Source organism: Pteropus medius, unplaced genomic scaffold (assembly GCF_902729225.1).
Source record: "Pteropus medius unplaced genomic scaffold, Ma_sr-lr_union100, whole genome shotgun sequence".
Taxonomy (NCBI): domain Eukaryota; kingdom Metazoa; phylum Chordata; class Mammalia; order Chiroptera; family Pteropodidae; genus Pteropus; species Pteropus medius.
The window spans coordinates 4,814,279-4,833,336 of record NW_024344370.1 but is presented as its reverse complement, the minus strand read 5'-3'; the positions used below and the strand labels follow the sequence as shown (position 1 = coordinate 4,833,336).

The 19,058-nt window shown below is 37.6% G+C and overlaps 1 long non-coding RNA gene across 1 annotated transcript in view; it reads left to right on the top strand.

Moving 5' to 3' along the window:
• Window positions 1-11,661, top strand: part of LOC120608199 (uncharacterized) — a 103,003-nt gene extending 91,342 nt beyond the window's left edge. The window contains exon 4 of the long non-coding RNA XR_005654328.1: window positions 11,501-11,661. This is a non-coding gene — a long non-coding RNA (uncharacterized LOC120608199). The remainder of the gene's footprint in view (window positions 1-11,500) is intronic.
• The last annotated feature ends 7,397 nt before the right edge of the window (window positions 11,662-19,058 follow it).

The window sequence follows — 19,058 nt, the reverse complement described above, 5'->3', positions numbered from 1 at the left end:
TCTTCTTTATCCATTCATCTATCAAAAGACACTTAAGTTGTTTCCATAATTTGGCCGCTGTGCATAATGCATCGGGATACATACATCTTTGCAGATAAATGTTTTCAAGTTGTTTTGAGTAAATACCCAGAAGAGGGATTGCTAGGTTATGTGGTAATTCTAGTACTAATTTTTTGAGGAACTTCCAAATTGTTTTCCATAGTGATTGTACCAATTTACACTTCTACCAGTAAGGCATTAAGGGTTTCTTTTTCTCCACAACCTCTCCAATACTTGTTATTATGTGTCCTGTTGATGATAGCCGTTCTAACAGGTGTAAGATGGTATCTCATTGTGGTTTTGATTTGCATTTTCCTAATAGCTAGTGAAGTTGAGCATTGTTTCATATGTTTGTTGGCCAATCATATGTCTTTTTCTGAGAAGTGTCTGTTCAGGTCATCTGCCTATAGGAACTGTATTTTTATAAGGTCCCAGATGACATCAGCCAAATTGAAGAACAATTGGTTGAGGAAATACTTTATTCAGTCCAAGATGGAACCTGATAAATTATTCCTGCCCTGTCATGGGGCACACTTCTTAGGTGACCATGATCCTCATGCCCCACACGACACTGTGAGTGCTCCAATTCTCACCTTCTGGTATCATAAACCCTTTGTTCACTCCTCACTCTGATACTTAAAACTGAAAACTTAAGCAGGTCACTTATACTCTCTGGCCATTTATTTCCTCTTCCATTGAAAAGACATAACAAGAGAAGCTATTTTGTAGAGTTGTTATAGAATTACGTGAAACAATGTATGTGAAGTATTTAGAAGTCTGAAAGCCACAGAGTTCAATGAATATTAGTTAAAATTATTTAATGTTTCTTGAAACATAGCGAAATTCTTATTCTTAGCTCTCTTACAAATTTTTCTAAAGATCACCTCTTGATATTAATGCACTATTTCTTCAGATACAGTACTTCACATTGTTAAGTTTCAGATTAAAATATTTGACTACATTAATGTATGTGCTAAAATTTCAGATCTACTGGTACGATCATGTTTCTGAAGTTTAGACCCAACTCAGACCAGTTTTTCCTGGGTGCTATCAGATATTCAGCCATCTGCCTCTAGCAATCTATCGGGTAGCAGTTACATGTAGCATGAAGCCATTCTATCTGGCAACCCAATCATGAGTTAGATGGTTAAAAAAAAATAAGTTCTGGAATATAGGTGAGAATGCCTTTTTTCAGAATGTCCAATTAATTCTCTCCTTTACATTGCTCAAATAGGTGAGAATTGGATATATTTCATGTATTTGTGTTGACTTCAGCTAGGTTAATTTTCATTTCCTCAATTTCTAGTTCTCAGAAGGATGCCTCATTCCTGCCTCCATGGACCACGTGGAGTTACCACATGGAAGTCATCGCCATATTGGTTATCCTAGTGTGGATGCAACTGGCTAGTTGGTTACCAAATTATTTCCTTTTTCCTCACATAACTAGATGTTTCTCAGTTTTCCTTGTGGTTAAATATGGTAATATGACTGAACCCTGGCCAGTGGAATTGGGTAATATTGTGAGTTACATCGGGGCTTGTCTAAGAAAATTTACTGTCCACCCCTACGAATTCTCTCTTCCTTCACCAGCTGACCGGATGCAAAGGGTCTAGTGCAGCAAAGAGACTGAAAGCGCTGTGGTTCCTGAGTCACTGCTCATGGAAGAGCTGTCGAGGAATAGCTGTGTTGGATCACTGGATTTGTGAAAAGTAACTTCTCATTGGGTTTAGTCACTGAGATGTCGAGTTTTTCTGTTTCACCAGTTAGCTTATCCTGACTTTTCAACTAGGAAGGGTGGACTGTAGTATCTATGACAGAAATCTCTCAAGTAGTATTTTTGGTGTCTGACATTTTAATTATAAAATGTGTTTTTAAAATAAAGTTATGCAACTCTTTATAAATTTATTCTAGAAAATTTAGAAAAAAAAAGGAAGTAAAAATAATGCACAATTATACCATATATTCTTCTGGACTATTTTCTATGCGTATGCAGATACATTTTTCCCATAAAAACAGCTCATCCATCTTTAGTATTTTATAATTTTTCTAATACTTAGCATTTAATGTAGATGTTGTTATGTTTCGGTATTCACTTTTAATGGCTGTACCATCATTTATTTAGTGCCTTCTATTGAGCAGTAAGATTGTTCTCAATTTTTTCCTGTAAAACAAATCCTGCTATGAGTATCCTTTTATATTAATCTTTGTTTATATCTTTCTTTTCTTAAGATAAATTCATCAAAGTAGAATTGCTAATTTTACATTTTATTCTTATAACTAGTGCAGGGTTGCCTTATTTTATTGGCCTTGACCAAAACCATAACCATATCTTAATTTCATAGATTGTAAATGGGACCAAGGGAGGGCTTGCCAACTTTAATCATTATGTCATGGGAACAGAAGAAGGAAATGTTGAGTCTCATTACTTAGAATTACAATCTCTCACCATAAAAAATTTTTGAGAAGGTTTATTACAACTGAAATTTCTTGGAAAATGAGATGCGAGCCTATTCTGGGGTCGATAGGACCTTTGCCGTTCCTTTCACATTTTTCTATGTCTGAAGTCTGCCTGGTAGGATGCAGTTACATACTGAGGTACGTATTAACCTAAGTACTATATTTAACATTCTGTAGAAATTATCTGGTAGAGAAACTTTTATTTATTTGTTTACTTGTTAGTTTTTATTTTTAAAAAATTAATTAATTAATTTTGTTATGGTGACATTGGTTAACGAAATCCGGTAAGTTTCAGCTGTACATTTTAACAGTAAGGCATATATATATATATATATTTATGTTGTGTGTTCACCTCCCACAGTTAGATTTCTTTCTGTCACCACATATTTGACCCCTTTTACCCCATCTTCCTCCCCTCTAACCCCCGACTCTGTGGTAACCACTAGTCTATTGTCCATGTCCATGAGTCTCTGTAAAGAAAGTTTTTACTTTCAAATTTGCATGAGTACTTACTCGGTTAAAAAAAAAAAATTCCTTAAAATTTATCTTAGGATGAACTCACAGAATGTTGTATATACTGTAAGTCTAGCCATCTGAAAGTTTTTAAATCTTAGTGGACTGGTAGATTTCACAAATCAGTTATTTCAGGGCAAAGAAGGCTATAGTATGCATTTTTTTAATTTCAGAAAGGAGTCCCCACTTTCCTGGTAATACCTCTCTGGTCTCACTGACATTGTGCAACAATGCGGCCACAAACAGTTTCAAAGACTCTTGTCTTCCATCTGTGAATGACTTTATGTGCCACTGTCAAACGATCCTCTTTGGAGGATGAGAGACATCGCGGTTAATGCTCTTCAACAGCTGGCTTCAAAGATGAAGAACAGTGCAAGCGATTGAAGACACAGATAGCACAGGTTGTGTGCTCAATTGTTGGCATGTGCAAGAGCTATTTTTGGAAATACAATGATGCCTTAAACATTTTTTCATCAAGATTACACCCGCATTTTTAAATATTTTATATGGCAACATTTGATTTTGTTTAAGCCATTCAGATGGATGATAGAGTCTAAAGATAGATGATGTAAGTGCTTCATAGATCTCGATTTCATAAGACACCCTTACTATCAAAACAGTAACAAAATGGCTGGGCCATTTAGTTGACAAAGGCACACCTCTTACATATCAGTGTTCCTTTGTAGCTGCTCAATCACCAAAACACAGTCTAAGAAGATGATTGTGCCTCATCAATATCTTCTCTAGGTGGTGTCTTAGTGGCCACATGGAAAATGTCACTCTTGGTGGTGTGCTTGTTTAAAATAACAACCTGCTTTCTAGCAACTCAAAGCCAAATAAATTAATGTATAGGCCCTTTGAGTGTGAAGAGAACTTAAGCAAATAGAGGCTGTGGTTTTTATTTTGGTCTTTGCCCAATGAAAAAGTAGTAACTGTTGCAATGCTGAATGATTTCTTGGCTTTTGTCAGTAGAAAAAAGTAGCCTGAAATTGGTAGCCATGTTCATGACACTTTGCTGTTGCCTCAGGAAAAGATATTTTAATGGTGATGAGGGTTTTTATAATAGAGATCATGTCTTAAAATGGAATCTCACCTAAATTATTCCTGATTAGTGAATATCTCTCAGAATCTTCTGTGACGCATTGAATTGGCATTCAATGCTTCTTCATTTTTTCCTAATAAAGAGAAACTTCTCTGATAAACATACTTCTCTGATAAATCATGCCCATCTACTGTACTTTGTAGGCTTAGAATTAAGGTAAGGCTTAGTTGGCAGTAGGGCTTTTCAGAATGGGGAGGGCAGGAACATAAAGATAGGACAGATCTATGGCCCATACACCCCACACTTGACATGTGATCCTAGCATGTCCTTTCTTTCTATCAGTCAGATCATCTGACCAATCCTCTAAAACTAGTGTTTTGCCCTTTGCAGAAAACAATTATGTTTACTGATTAACTTACATTTTTATACTGACCACTTGAATTCTCCTGCTGTTTTAGTAGCCATGCTAAGCCATTTGTTAGATGTATGATATTGGACAAGCCACTTTACCACTCTGGGCCTAATTCCTGCCATTAAGTAAGATGATTGGTTGATCTTTAAGATCCCTTCAAGCTCCAAATTCTTTGATTATAAAACATCTGAATTCATTTATTCATCTATTTATTCAAGAAAGACATATTGAGCCCCGACTGCACAGTTTGCATTGTGTTGAGTGTTAACTGCACTGCAAACAACTTCAGATCTAGTTCCTTGCCCTCTAGCAGTTTATATCTCAGGCAAGGAATACAGAATCAGGGCTAGGATGCCTGGGGCATGTGAAGTTTGACAAAGCTCCCCAGGAAATCCTGGTACTTGCTCCCTCTATCAGTTGAGAACTTGATATTCACTCTGAAAAGGTCAAGCACAATAGGCATTTAGGACACATTATTCCCCTGTAGATTGGCTAGATAAAATTAAGCAGGAGGTCACTCCACTCTGTATAGTCACAGTACAGTGCATGTGTATTCTTCTCAATGCTGGGTAGCTGGTCTTTCAGAGGCACAGGATTTCATTTGTGTTAAAGCATTGGTTATACATTCTCTGAGTGATTCTGTCTCTTTGTATTGTCAGGGAGTAAACATAAGGGAGTTGTTAGAGAAAGGACTGGTTGAGTGGAGTGTCCTTTGACTTGGGCTCCTCTTTGCTACACATCCCCTGGTTTGATGGGGGGAGGGGAGAGTTGAACATGACAGCTGTTGGCTATAAGGATGCAGCTGCCACACAAGTCTGTTGCCATTCTAGGGGTGAGGGCTTCTGCAGCACTTTGGGCTTGTGACTCTCCTTTAGTTTGTGACCAGTCCCTCTCTAAGAGCTAGAATAGCCCTCTGTGTACCTATTACATTCATCAACACTTTGAACTCATCCTTCATACACACATGCACACACACACTCACACATTCACACACTCATACACATACCTGTATAATGATAGTTAATGGTACATTGCCATTTTCTTCTCCTCACCATTCATTTGTTTATCAGTTCATTGATTCATTGATTCATTCATTAATTTTTTTATTCGGCCATTTATTCATTTCTCTGTAGAACAGCTTTGAAAAGCTTTACATACAAGGGCGACTCAATCCTAGCACAAAATGCTTCAGAGAGACATCTGCTTTCTCTCTTTACACCACTTTCTGTTCAGTGTTCTTCCAATTAAGACTTCAGTTAGAGCTGGTTCCCTTCTATCTATCTCTTGTTCTTTTCATCCCATCCTTTCTCCCATTGAGACAACTCTGATACCTCACAGTTTTAGAAGATTAGGACTGGCTGCCTAGAAAGAGCTCTGTAGACCGGTGGCAGGTGGCAGGGAGCCATAGAAATTAGCTAACAATCTATTGCAGAGAATACTGTAAATATTTAAAATCTCAACTCAGAGAGTTTCCCAAGTTTTCCTTTATCTTTTTAATAATAGCAACCTGTGAGTCTACTCCAGGGACAGCAAAGGGAAGGGATGTCCTGGAGCCTAGAGACTCCGGTGTGCCTGGTAGTGTGCTCACTGTTGGGGCAACAAAAACAATCAAGTACCCCACAGCTTACTGAAAGTTGTTAGCCCATTGCCTCTTTTGTCCAGTCTGGAGCCTGGTTTCTCTTTTCCTCTCCTCACAGAGCAGTCTTTCTACCCCAGCTCAGCTACGATTGATTCACATAGAGGTCCTTAAGCAACACCTACTTTGTTCTTGAATTCTCCATCTTCTTTCACAGGCCCTGTTCCTTAAAACTGGGCTTCTGTCATATATATATATATACCGATATCTAGATATATATCGATATCTAGATATATATATGCTGGTAGACTCATGGCTTGGTGACCTGAACGTCTAAGGGTTATCTACCCTGAATGTTCCATTCCTCTGCTTCCCACATCTACTGGGCTCCTCTTCTCTCTCAACTGCCTGCTCTGGCCATCTGCATTTGCACTCCCCCTGGGTCATGCTCAAAACTGGAATTCACTACTGCTGCAGCTGCTGGTACCCTTTCCCTCCCTTGTATTTGACTCCTCAGGACAGAGATTTGTTCAAATCCTGCCGCCTCCTCCCCTTCCATCCATTCGTGAGTATTGCCAGGCCTGGCTGAAACCCACAGAGTGACACAGGCAACAGTCATGCGTGAATTAAAGGTTATAGCATTTGCTGTTCTGTAGATCTGTGCCACAAAAAGAATAGCCAAAACTTGAATGACTAGGAAAATTTCAGGGCTACATAAAATCCTTTCTAAGTGAAATGTTTGAAAGAAAAAAACAAAGAGAGAGAGAGAGAGAGAGAGAGAGAGAGAGAGAGAGACAACTAGCTATGTAGTTTTACTATTTCCCAATTTACATTCTGGAACATGACTGTAAAAGTATCCTCAGGGCATATGCTATGCAGCTTCCTTTTATGCTAAACCCTCTTATAATGTGATTATTTTGTATTACTTTATCAAAATCATTTTCATAGGCCTTCAGAGGACCTACTTAGTAGCAGGGTATCCTGGTTGAAAGAGTATTGGGCTGTGTTCTGGTGCATTCTCTCTGGAACATACCAATTATTTAAATGATGCAAAGCATTAACCTCTGAGGGGCTCAGTTTTCCCATCTGTGAAATGCGAATAGCATTTCTCTGCCTACCTGGGAAAATGCTGGGGGGTTGTGGTAGAATATATAAACATATTTATTTATTTGTTTGTTTGTTTGTTTATATTTATACATATATATTTACATATTATGCTATTATATATTTTTTTAAGAAGTTGGTTTCTGCAACATTGTTACCACAGACATTTATTTTAGATTATTTGTAAACCTGTCTAAAAATTACCTTTATGTTATCATTTTATTATAAACCACTTTGTGAAATATGTTGAAAAAGCATTATGGTTTCCATTTTTATGGATGAGAAAACTGAAGTTAAATGATAAATATACGATTTTACCCAAGATACTGCAGATAAGCAGTAGAACCAGAGTGTGAACCCAGTTTTCCTGCTTCCCTAGGCCAATATTTTTTTATTCTCTTCACTCGAGGTCTTTCTCTAACCAGCTCTAACACTCATCTTCTCCCTTTGTCTAACTCCTCTGGGACAGCAGCTGCAGAGCTGAGGGAAGCTCTCAGGTACTAGGGAGGAGGGCAAGATGCTGAACACTAGTAGATGAGTGGAGGGCTGGGCTCTCCAGAGAAGTGGACCAAAGTTGAATTGCAGGATGGGAACAAAGTTCAGATATCTAGCCAGAGGTCAGCTACCAAAGATTTTTTAAAAACTCAAACTCTTAGTGAGTAAATATGACAGGCAAAAATGGTACAAGCAGATCAGGGTCAAATCAATTGCAGTTGACCAGGTGTAATAAATATACACAAGTTGGATCAGGCCCCTTTGAAGGCTTGTAGCCTGACTCTGAGGATGTGCCCTCACTAATCTCAAAGATCTTTAACTCATTTAGTCAGTTTGCATGCAGGTGCCAACACATATTTAGTGAGTATTTACTATGGGCCATGGGATGCTAAGTGCTAGAGATACAGTAGTGAATAAACACCTATATGATTACTGTTCTCTGGAAGCACACAGTCTAGTGCAGGGTTCTCTTGACACTTCGTTGTGAGAACTGTCCTGGGCACTGTAGCATGTTTAGCAGTATATCTGGCCTCTACCCACTAGATACTAGTACTATCTTTCCAACTGAGACGATCAAAAATGTCTCTAGACGTTGTCAAATGGGTGGGGGTGGGGAAAGGAAGGGACAGATCATCCTGGGCTGAGAACTGCTTCTCTAGTACTAATAATGATTAACAAATACTGAGCACTTACTGGATACAGGCACAGTGTTCAGCACAACCAGGCAAAAGGTAGATAACAATGGAAACTCCTTAGCAGACCCCACTAAAACAACTCCTTAGATTCTACAAGGCTCTCATTTTCTTCATGACCCACAGGGACAAATTCCAAGGGCACATGGACTATTTTTAGCCAATAACCCTGGTTCGCCTGTGCATTTCTGCTCCATATGATGAGTTTATATGCCTACAAAAAGAAATCGTCTTTGTTCTCAAATCTGTTTGTGCCTATTGTAATTGTTATAATCGTGCGATTTGATTAAGTAGTACATAGACATTGAATAAGAATGTGAAGAGTTGTTCCTAAGAGAATTAAGTGTAATACTCTGGAATGATATGATAAAAAATCTTTTTCTCAATTAAATATGGGTAAGAACAATTGTAGCAGTTTTTTAAAACTTGTGAATATCTAGAACCTACAAGTTCTTGCTATACCTTAAAGAATTCCAAACTAGAAAGTGTTCCCAATTCATTGTGGATCTGGATTAGATTTTTAAAAATTTTCGTGAAGTACAGTTAGCCAAAGGAAAGGCCTATGCTTTACATAAAGATGTATAAATAAATGCATATTTATGTTTTAAGTTAAAAAAATGATTAACATGTGTATGGCATTTTATGGCTCTCCATTTTTAGTTGATCAACTACCTATCCCAATTGCTTGACATGAATGGAATTCTCTTATATTACCCCATTTTGGAGATGAAAAGTTGAGAATTAGGTAACTTGCCTAAAAGTATACGTTCAGGAGATGGTGAGCCAGTAATAAAGTCTGGGTGTGTCTGGCATGGTTTAAGCTTTTGACCATGAAGTGATGTCAGCAACCCTCCCCTTTTCCAAAGATGCTCTTGATTATATTACAATTAAGAGTTTTTGTTTAGTAAAGGACATTATGAACAAAGTTACTAGATGGTAAATTGGGAGATGTTTGCAATGTTTAAAATCAACAAGGGTTCAGTATCTAGAATATACAAGGAAGTCCTGAAACCAAAAAGAAAAAAAAAGCAATGCCAACATAAAAATGGGCAAAGAATGTAACAGGCTATTTACAGAAGATGAATCTCTAGAGATTACTAAGCATATAAAGAATGATCAATAACTTTAATAATCAGAGAAAAGAAATTTAAAATAACAAAGAGCTACTCTATACCTGTTAGGTGGAAATTGGCTGGATAATACTACAAAGAGGCAGGGATGAGAAGATAGAGGAACCCCATATGCTGCTGGTGAGAACAGGAATGGGAACAGCTCCTCCAGGAAACAATCTGGCCCCACCCTATCATCTAACAATTCCTTCCTACATGTACAACCCCAAGAAATCTTTATACAGTTTTATTAAGAGATATGTACAGGATGCTTGGTAGATGCCTGACAGAAAAAATGGGGAAGGCTCAGAGGAGACTGTCATACCACAATGCAAGTCTGATCCCAAGTGAAAGAGAGGAACGGAATGTTGGTGGAAGTGTCCTAGACTGCCGTACTGTCTAAGGAAGGTTCTTCAAGTCCACCAGGAAGTCCTCAAGCCAAGTCAGCTGTGTGAGGAATCCCATGTTTCCCAGCAGTGGGCTTGTCTTAGTGCCCCTGCTGCACTTAGTCACTGGCTGGGACTGCCCCTGGGAAGTGTGACCTTGGGTAAAACACAGATGGATTTCAGAGCACAGCAACTGAGGCCTTTGGTCAGCTGCACTCCCTGTGACTGGAGGTCTGTTAGGAGCATTCTCATGGATGCCACACATTATTGGGGGTAGTGGAGAGAGAAAGGCAGCCTATATGTCAATCATGAGGAGAGTAGATAGATATTATGTAGTTGACACACACCAGTGAGCAGTTAGAAGCAAAAAATTAGATGCATACCTAACTGCATGGATGGGTCTTAAAAACAATGTGTGGAGTAAAAAAAGAGAAGAACCAGAGTGAGATATCCAATGCAATAAGATTTACTAAATTTAAGAATGCATGCATGTAGAACAATAACACTCAATATGCAAGTGTACATGTACAAACTAAAAGATGTTCATTATACTTATTAGAATGGTTGCTTGGTTAGGATATGAGAGTAAAGAAGAATAAATATAAAGGAATATACCAAAAGAAGTTCTTACATGAGCTCAATGAGGATAAAGTGTCTTGAACTGAGTATGAGTAACTCAACTTTCTGATCCTGAGGACCTAAATAAAACAAATCAACACAGTGCCCATCACCTGCCCCCTAAAGAAATCTGAACACAGAAGAAGCCTCTTTGGAATTCTCTAATAGCAAATATAAAATCAGTCTTCTTTTTCTAGCCCATCCCTGGCCCTTTAAATTCAGCTCAACCTATCAGTGCCTCATGTTGCAGCAAATACAGAGCAGCAGCAGCAGCAGCCACAGCGCACAGCAGCTAGCATAGGAACTGCCTCAAGCCACCTGCCTGCTCACTCTCTACTGCAACCACTCCCTTCCGGCTAACTTCTGGTTTTTCATTCCTGCTCTGGTCCCCTGGTTCTTTTTCTTTTTTTCCTTGTAGTAACTTCATTGAAATATAATTCACATACCATACAATTTACCCATTTAAAATGTACAATTCAATGGCTTTTAGGATATTCATGGAGTTGTGCAACCATTACCACAAATCAATTTTAGAACATTTTCATTACCCTAAAAAGAAATACTGTGTTCTTTAGTCATCAACCTCCCAGTCCTTCCATGTGCTACCTCTCCCTCACCCCATGCCCACTCACCCTAGGCAATAACTGATCTACTTTCTGTCTCAATAGATTTGTCTGTTCTGTACATTTCATATAAATGGAATTACACACTGTGTGATCCTCTGTGACTGGCTTCTTCCAATTTCTCTACATCCTCATCAACATTTGTTATCATCTGTCTTTTTATTTTTGGTCCCCTAGTTCTTGCTATTGGCTCCTGGCTCCCCTGGGCCCACTGAACTTACTTGTCCTATAATTCCTTGACTTCAGGGCTCTTCTGGGTTTTATGTAAAAGGCATCCAATATAACACTGGCAGAATTAGCCCTTAACTTCCCCTACTAAGGAAAAGGGGTTGCAGAGAGTGGGATTCTCAGATTCCACCGCCCCAAAAAATAGAGAACGAGGAAAGTGGAATGTGACTAACAGTTACCTTAGTCTTCTTTTTTTTCTGCTTCAGTTGCTGAGCTGATAAGATGAGGAGTCCAGGAGGAGCTGACCAGGGGATAGCAGCCATTCTGGAATTTCAGCCTGAGAGTGACAAGGATGACAGTGTGGCAAAGTAGACTCTTGTTTCTTTCAGTCTTTTTATTTTCTGCAAATGCAAAGATAAGGAAGAGAAGGGTCAGCATTAGGCATGGTAATAATAAATCACTGTTTTTACTGACAGTTACATAATTGATAACATTAATCGTTTCTCTTATCAATGACTTCTTTTTTTATGGCTGGTTTATTTGGAAACAATAGTTGGCATTTGTACCATTTCTATTTGTTCCAGGCTGAAGAGTCCTAGTTCAGGATGAGACTGATTTTAAGATTATCACAGCTAAAGGAGAAATGCTGTCAGCACAAAGACAAAAACCATCAGAAAAGTCATGAATTGTGTTTTGTTTAATCCTCTGTTCTGAGGCTGAGATCACTCAAGTAGAGTTTTCTCTCTTGCAAAATTGACTTGGGTTTGGATTTCTCAAGCATATTTAAATTTTGCCCTAGGAAAGGCGGCTCAGTGAGCACACTTTCCTACAGTAACCATTCTATACACAGCAGAGCCTTTATTTAACAACCATTTAGACCTGGGAATAGATTAAATCTATTAACTAGGCCAGTGTTGTCTCCCTTACCATAGTCATTAACCAAATTGCTAGCTTTAGTTGTAACACAGATAACCACATTTAAACATAACGTAGACCTACTGTTTAACATTTGTATTTTAATGGGCATGACTAGGAAATAAATTCTTAACCTATTTAGTTTTGTAGACTTCAAGTATAAACTTTAAATATCAACTTTTGAGGTGAAATTCACTTACACTTAAGTGCACCTGTTTTAATGGTACAGATCAATGAATTATATATACATTTGTGTGACCACTACCATAAACAAGATATAGAACATTTTCATCACCTTTTCTTCTGCCCCTTACTGTCCCACTTTCCCCACCCACTTTCTGACCCCAGGATAGCACTAATTTAATTTCTGTAACTAGATTAGTTTCACCATTTCGTGAACTTCTTGTATAAAAGGAAACGGTATTTTTGAGATTCATGCATATTATTGCACATATCAGTTGTTCATGCCTTTTTGCTGCTCAATAATATTCCCATTGTGTGGACTTACTACAATGATAAAGTTAAACATTGAAATCACCATATTACCCGAATAAAGGCGAAAACCCCTACGATCATCTCAATATATGGAGAAAAGGTACTTAACAAAATTCAACACCTACTAATGACAAATATTCTCAGCAAAGTAGTAAAAGCAGAGAATGTTCTAATGGGTTAAAGGACATATACAGGAAACATGATACTTAGTGACTATATTAGTTTTTCATTGTAGGGTAAAAAATTACCCCCAAACTTAGCAACTGAAACAATAAACACTTATCTCACTATTTCTTTAAGAGCAGCTTGGTAGAGTAGTTCTGACTCAGATTCTCTCATGAGTTTGCACTGAAGCTATCAGCTGGGTCTATAATCATCAGAAGCCTTGACTAGGGCTGGAGGATTTGCTTCCAAGACAGCTTATTCATGAAGCTGTTGGGATAAAACTTTAGGTTCTTCCTTGCTATTTGTAGGAAGCCTCAAGTTCTTACTATATGGATCTCTCCAAAAGGGTTCTTGAGAGTTTTCAAGGATTGGCAAATGGCTTCCTGCAGAGTAAGTGATCCAAGAGAAAGAGAAAGCAAGGAGGAAGCCACAATGCCTTTCATAACCTGGTCTTTTGGAAGTCCCATACAGTCATTTCCAGCAGAGTCTATTCATTAGAAGCGATTCACTAACTGTGTCTCACATTCCAGGGAAAGGGAATTAAGCTCTACTTTTTGGAGGAAGGAGTATCAGAGAAATAATAAATATATTTCAAAACCAAGGTAAGATGCTTTCTTCCAGGAATATCAGAAACAAGGAAGAATAAACACTCTCAACATTTTTATTCGACATTGTCCTGGAGGTTCCACAAGAAAAAAAAGGCATATGGATCAGAATGGCAAAAGTAAAACAATCTTTATTCACAGATGACATGTTTGTGAACACAGAAAATCCTAAGAATTCTACAAAAAAAAAAGCTAGTAAAAAATTAGTTTAGCAAAGTTGGATACAAAGGTCAATATATAAAATTTAATTAGATTTCTATATACTAGCAACAATCAATTGTAAAATGAAAAATTTTAAATGCCATTTAAAATAGTATCAGAAATACATAAAATAATTACAGATGAGTTTAACAAAAGTTGTGCAAGACTGGCACACTGAAGACTATAAAACATTATTGAGAAAGTAAATGAGACGTAAATAAATGTAGAAATATGTCATGTTCATGGTTTGGAAGACTTGCTGTTGTTCAGATGTCAGTTCTCTCCAAATTGATATAAAGATCTAACACAATCTCAATCAAAATATTGTCAGGCATTTTGTAGAAATTGATGAACTGATCCTAAAATTGTTATAGGAAAAAAAAAAGATGTAGAATAGCCAAAATAATTTTGAAAAAAAAAGTTGAAGAGTTTGCACCTAATATCAAGATTTATTATAAATATTATGATTAGAAGTCATCAGGACAATGCAGATTGTCTTAAGGACATATAGAGCAATGAAACAAAATATGGAGCCCAGAAGTAGGCAGTGCATATATAATGTATATAATATATATAAACATATATCTCAGCCTATTCATATATATGTGTGTGTATGTATATATGTGTGCGTGTATCATGTGTGTGTGTGTGTGTGTATATATATATATATATATATATACACACACATATGTATATATTTAGATGATTTTTGACAAGGGTGCCAATAGGGAAAGCTTTTCAACAAATGGTGTTGAGACAACTGTATATCTACATGGAAGAAATGAACCAGATCCTTAACTCATGCCATGTGTAAAAATTAACTCAAAATAGATCGTAGACCTAAATATTAAAGTTAAGACTATAACATACTTTGAAAAAGGATATCAAAGAAAATCTTTGAAAACTTAGAGTAGGCAAAAATTACATAAGCTACAAAAAGGAAAAAAAATGATTGAACTTCATTAAAATTAAAGTTTGTTTTTCAAGTATAAATGTAACCAAGAGAAGAGCAGGGATTGGGGTGGAGAAGGCTATATGTACATCAGATCCTGTGAGGGGCAGTTAGTAAATGACATTGACTGGGAGTGAAGGTAATATGAATGAGTGCAAGGATTCTCAGAGGGTGGAGGCTCCTGGCTTCCTGTCAGAGGAACAAGGACTTGGATTTCACCTCTTGATCCTGAGGGTTGTGTACTCTGAAAGGATGATGTCCTGGGGGATCGGGAGAAGGGGCAGATTTCAGTTAAGGCAGGTGGTGGAGGGAAATGCCTAGGGAAGTGGTTCCAGGTCTGAGAGGTGTGTGATCACAGAGTATGACTTCCGGGGGCTTGATGGAAGGGTTTGGAAGGAAAGAAAGACATGTTAGGAGGAAAAGGTCTTAAGGATGGAAGATAGGAGAGACTTATATTTTGGGCCACGTAGAGGAAAACAAGGACATAAGGCCAGGAAAACTTAGTCTTCTCTGTCTCCTAAAGCAGAGGTCTTCTAACTTTTTTGCTTGAATACTCTCACAAAAGAATTTTGAAAAAACCTTTTACTTTTTTCTTGCTTTTATGAAAATGTAACTATTATAAAATATACAGGTCTTAAGTATATGCCTCTGAACTTTTCCATATTTACACACACAAATTACTACCGCCAAGATCTAGATGTAGAACCTTCCAGCACCTGCCCTCTCTTACCCATAGGTAACCACTATTATGACTTCGGTCATCATCTTCTCACGTTCTAAAGTTAACATGTATATTTTTCTATTATAAATCTAAATAATTGCAAAGGATGTCAATTTATCTTGCTTTTGGATTCTAAATCTAAGACATATAGGTAGGGACATAAGGCCCAGAGACTCGCCAGGAGTTTATCACCTGCGTGAAACAAGGCACTGCTGCTGTAATATTTTTATGAAACTCTTTTGCTTTGCACCCAGGTAACTGCCTCACAGTTCCTCTTCACAGGAGGAAGCCACACATTCTCAAATTGTCCCTTGTTGGGTGCCTTGGAAGTTTTTATACCTGGGAACATATATTGGGGATTTGGGAGACGGGTTATTGTGAAAGGGAGGTGGGAAAGGAGAATTGACAAGACCACGGCAGACCAAATTTAGTAAAGAGTACAAATGGAAATTGAAGATATATAACCAATCAGCTTAAAATGATCTGTGCCTACTCACCCCTGGGAAGCCTATGTATACTCCTAGGGCAGGGTTTCTCAATCTCAGCACTATTGACATTTTGGGTCATTTAATTACTTGAAGTGGGGGCTATCCTGTGCATTGTAGGATATTTAACAACATCTTTGACCTCTACGTACTATATGCCAGTAGCAATGCTCCCCACCTCAATTATGACAACCAAAAATGTCTCCAAACCTTGCCAAATGTCCCTTGGGGGTCACAATCACCCCTGGTTGACAATCACTGTCCTAGGGTACTCCAGTTTGAGGACCGTTGTCCTGGAAGATAGTAGCCTCACAGAATTTACCCGCAGCCCGGAAAGGGGAACCACAGTCACATTGTGGGTCCCTTTTTTCCTTCTTTGCTTAGTCCACAGAAGTGGGACTTGACTTTCATTTCCAAATAGTCTGGATGGGAGCAGGAGTGGGGAGGCAAGGAGCTAGCGAGTATAGACCAAGTGGTCCTTCTTGCAGGGCTGAGCAGAGGGCGTAGGCAGTGGTCTTCACCTTTGCTTCTAGCTTTTGGCTCTAAGGATAGGGTGGAGACCTTCTATAAATACAGTTTAATGACATCATCAAAGATGTCCTTTAGAGATCCCAAGGAATAACTGAAAGACTGTGGAGGGCTAGGGATCTTTTCACAACAGAGAAGGGCAAGTGTTAGAAAAATTCTTTTATATTCTTAAAATAACCCATTATTTTCAACCCTCTTCAAGTGTGGTCTAGGGCAGCCCTACTCAAAGTGTGGGTCCATGAGTTGTTACTCGTCTCGGACTAGAGAAGAAGCTTGTGCCAAAATATCAATCAACACACTGCTTCCTTCATTGAGAATATCTTGCTCTGAAAAAAATGTCAGCTGAATTTGGTGCTTAAAGACTTTAGTGCATAGTGACATAGTTTATTTACATTCTGTCTCCAGTTCCTTAACTTGTCACAGCAGCAGTCAACAGTTTGAGTAGCTTTAGAGGGTCATGAAATCAATTTTGGGACTTGCAACCTTTGTTTAAAAAAAAAATCTAATGAAATAAAAAAATATCGGAGTACGTGCTACTTAGAAAGAAGTATTGTTTCATGGAATTTTTGTTTCAGTTATATATGTATATGTATAAAAACATACACATATGTGTACTGGGTCACAATGTAAAAATATATTTCTAACTGAATATTGGTCAGAAAAGTTTGAAAAGCACTGATGTGGGGAAACATGAAAGTGTAACTGCTGACTTAAGGCTGGATTGAGGCCCATTATGATTCTCAGATCTTTTTCACCTGTACATCAGCAGCAGATACTGCCAGTGCTTTAGCCATGTTCCTCAGTCTACTCTGGATTCACCTTCAGACAGCACCTGTATGCACCTGGTTTCTGCATCTTTTTGCCTAAGGGTGTTCTCTGGCTCAGAAATTGGGGTTGTTTCTCCTGAAGGGCAAGCCGTAAGTGCCTAGGAGTTAATGCCAGGAGCGCGACCTTCAATGGGGTTGGGAATTAGTAGATAAAATTTCAGTTAAGTATTACACATTGTCTCTAAGAAGGTTACAACACAGATTGAAAAGAGGAAACTGAGGTTCAAGTAAATTAAATGGCTTATCCAAGGTCATAGGGTAATAACATTTGAACTCAGGTCTCTTTTATTCTAATGACCACTATGCTGTCACTGTTATATTTTTTTCTCTCAAGGCGCACTTCCCTGGCCCTGAAAGTTATTGACCTTCTAACCATTTCTCCAAGTTAACCTTTCTTGTTTTCTGGGCCAGTCCTTAGCCTGTGCCATTAATTCTATTCTATATTCTTCCCTTGAACTGCTCAGTATGACAGGGGTGCCAACTCTTGGAAGCTGAATTTCCCAGGCTCCTGAGTCAGCTGACTTCTTCCTGGATTCAGGTAATGGGAGGTACTTCTGGGAAATCAGAGGAAGAGAAAAGCTGGGATATTTGTCCCTCTCTCTCTGTCTCTGGTGAACTATAGTGAAATATTGTAATGCCTGGATAACAAGTCCTTTTGCATGTCAGGTAGCTTTTAATTCTCTCCTTTCAGCAAAATGGAAGGTAATCAAAATATCAGTGTAAGAACATTAAAAGTAATGTTTGGCAGAAGATCACATCGTGGTATATTCCTAAGGTGTTCAAAGGATTGACTGATGGTTTAATAATAAAACCCTTCCAATGCTATCTACTTTTTGTATGAATATGGTTTCTCTGAGCTTACTTCTAAAAAAATAAAGAATAAGAATATAATTGATGCTAAGCTCATTCTCGTTCTAGCATTAAGTAAGATTCATCCACAGGTATATAAACTAATTTTTTTAAGGTTCCATTCATCATATTAAGAGATTGATTTCCAATTCAATTTTGATTTTTTGTTCAATAAGCTTTAATCAAAATTTGTAACACATGTATATTGTTTCAATCAATTGTGAGTTAATAATATTTATACTGGTAATTTAATCTAGAAGAAAAGTATTAAGTGCCAATTTATAGAGATATTTTTGTTGCAGATAGTAAAGTATCAACAAAAGACTTCTAGGCATGAAGCATATTACACTGGGATAAAATTCTTTGGAGGAAACAGAATGGGCATATGAATTCAAGGAGAAAAAGGGATCATAAAATTTTCTATTGTTAAAGAAGAAACTTCATTTTTTAAAAAGAATGATTGATATATAAATTTGCTATGGTATTTAGAGTCCATTGCATACATTTTAAAGGGTTATACAATAGCTTTATTTTAAAATGACCATTACAATATGTTGGAAACTATATCCTTTGCAACTATTTAAACTTATATGACGAAATTAGATGTCAACTCATTTATGTGGAAAGGGGTACATTTCTTCAAAATTCTTTTGAGAATAATTCTTAAATTTAAAGCCACTGAGTTGTCAGATCTAACTGGTTTGTCTTATAAAAGTATGTTAGCCTGATTCATCCCTCTGATTATAAAGATAGCCTTGACTTATAAGTCAGATTAAGTCACATATCTATGGACCAGGTTCCCATTTCCTTCATAATAAATTGAGGATTTGCTCTCTCTCTCTTTTTTTTAAATTTAAATTTTTATTTTTATTTTTTAATGGTGATATTGGTTAACAAAATCCAATAAGTTTCAGCTGTATACTTTAACAATAAGGCATAAATATATTTACACTATGTGTTCACTTCCCATAGTTAGATTTCTTTCTGTCACCAACATGTTTGACCCCCTTTACCCCATCTACCTCCCTCCTCCCCCACCCCCTGTCCTCTGGTAACCACTAGTCTATAGTCCATGTCCACG